Source organism: Neomonachus schauinslandi, chromosome 15 (genome assembly GCF_002201575.2).
Source record: "Neomonachus schauinslandi chromosome 15, ASM220157v2, whole genome shotgun sequence".
In the NCBI taxonomy this organism is placed as follows: domain Eukaryota; kingdom Metazoa; phylum Chordata; class Mammalia; order Carnivora; family Phocidae; genus Neomonachus; species Neomonachus schauinslandi.
This window is the reverse complement of record NC_058417.1, coordinates 36,915,359-36,917,726: the sequence shown is the minus strand read 5'-3', so window position 1 is coordinate 36,917,726 and position 2,368 is coordinate 36,915,359.

The window sequence follows — 2,368 nt, the reverse complement described above, 5'->3', positions numbered from 1 at the left end:
GTAAAGACCACAGATTGAATATACGCACATACTTTTTCTCTCTCAAATGAATTTATTTCAACAATATTAATTGAGGTATAATTATCATACAGTAGTGCTCCACATGCAGGAGTAGACTGTGGGAAGATCCAAGGTTGGAGGCCAGTAGGAAAGAGAGGGACTAGCAAGCAGAGGGTTCCAGAGGGAGGCTGGTCCAATCAGTGAAGGTGGAGTCTAGTGGCTGAGACGGAAGCAAGGTGTGGATGGGGTTGGTGGATAGGGACATCAGTGCCACCACCCCAGCTCAGTCCTTCAGGTGCCATAACAGAGTACCATAGACTGGGTGGCTTATCAACCACAGAAAGTTCTGGAGGCTGGAAAGTGCGGGATCAATGCAGCAGCAGAGTTGGTGTCTGGTGAGAGCCCACTTCCGGGTTCATAGACGGCCATCTTCTTGCTGTGTTCTCACATTGGGGGATGGGGCAAGCCAACTCTCTGGGGTTGCTTGTATAAGGGCACTAATCCCATTTATAAGGACTCCACCCTCATCACCTAATTACCTCTCAAAGGCTTCACTTTTTTTTTTTTTAAGTAATCTCTCCACCCAACATGAGGCTCGAACTTAAGAGTTGCATGCTCTATCAACTGAGCCAGCCAGGCATCCCCCCACTTCCTAATCCCATCACAGTGGGGATTGGGTCTCAACATACGAATTTTGGTGAGAGGGGACAAAAACATTCAGTTTATAGTACTAGCTGAGCGAGTGCTTTTGCTGGAAGTTGTGCAGTTTGCTCTTTGCTGCTCTCCCCAAAAAATTTGTGGTGCCCCTTCGTTCTGTCTTCTCACAAAACCCAAAATGCAATTCTGATAATGGTTGGAATTGTGGTTTAGTTTCAATGGTATTAGGCTCAGGTTGCCATCTGTCAGAATCTATTTCTTTTGGGGTACACTATTGTACTATGATATTATTTGATTTGTTTTTATAATGAGTATGTATTATTTTATTTGTTTATTTGTATGGGGGGCGCTGTTGTTTGCCTGATATGCCATGTCCCCATCACATACGTATTTGGTTTTGAACATATACATGTATTTATACACATACACACACAGAAAAAGGCAGGGCCACCAGCACCAAACAACTAATGGGGACCCCCAGGAGTAGGAGAGAATGTGGGGGCAGGATGTTTATCATGTCTGAGGTCTTTTATACCTTCCTTTTTGTTTGAATATTTTTCTAGGAGGATATGTTACTTTCAGAATAAAAATAAATGGAGATAAAATGTTCCTACCCTTAAACCAGGGGTTGCAAACCAGGACTGCACATGAGAATCACCTGAGGAACATTTTCAAAAATAACAAGACCCAGCGGTGCCTGGCTGGCTGTCAGTAGACCATGTGACTTTTTTTTTTTTTTTAAAGATTTTATTTATTTGACAGAGAGAGACACAGCAAGAGGGGGAACACAAGCAGGGGGAGTGGGAGAGGGAGAAGCAGGCTTCCCGCGGAGCAGGGAGCCTGATGCGGGGCTCGATCCCAGGACCCCAGGACCATGACCTGAGCTGAAGGCAGACGCTTAATGACTGATCCACCCAGGCGCCCCGACCATGTGACTCTTGACCTCTGGGTGGTGAGTTCAAGCCCCACCTTTCATGGTGAGCTTACTTAAAAAACAAAACAAAACAAAACAAAACAAACAAACAAAAAAAACCAGGGCCAGACCCCACCCATGGCCTTTTGTAAAACTTCTCAGAGCAGTGGAATGTGCAGCCAGGCTTGAAACCACTGCATTAGATCTAATAATTCCATTTTCAGTAATTTAGCCTAAGAAGTCAGATGAGGATAAAGATTCAAGGATTTTCATTACTATATTATTATGATATATTTTAAGGGTTATAAATCTAAGCCTCTTATTCTCCAATGGAATATTCCATATACTTTAAAAATCATGTTTTTGAAGACTAGGATGCAAAACCATGTATGGTGTGATCATGTAACATTTATAGAAGAAAATGTTAATGACTGAAAGTCCCTGGGGACGCCTGGCTGGCTCAGTCTGTGGAGCCTATGACTCTTGATGTCGGGGTTGTGAGTTCGAGCCCCCGTTGGGTACAGAGATTACTTAAAAATAAAATCTTTTAAAAGAAAAAAAAGATGGGGCACCTGGGTGTCTCAGTAGGTTAAGCGTCTGCCTTTGGCTGGGGTCATGATACCAGGCTCCTGGCATGGAGCCCCATGTAGGGCTCCCTGCTCAGTGGGGAAATCTGCTTCTCCCTCTGCCCCTCCCCCTGGCTGTACTCTCTCTCTCTCTCTCCGTCAAATAATTAAATAAAATCTTGAAAGAAAGAAAGAAAGAAAGAAAGAAAGAAAGAAAGAAAGAAAGAAAGAA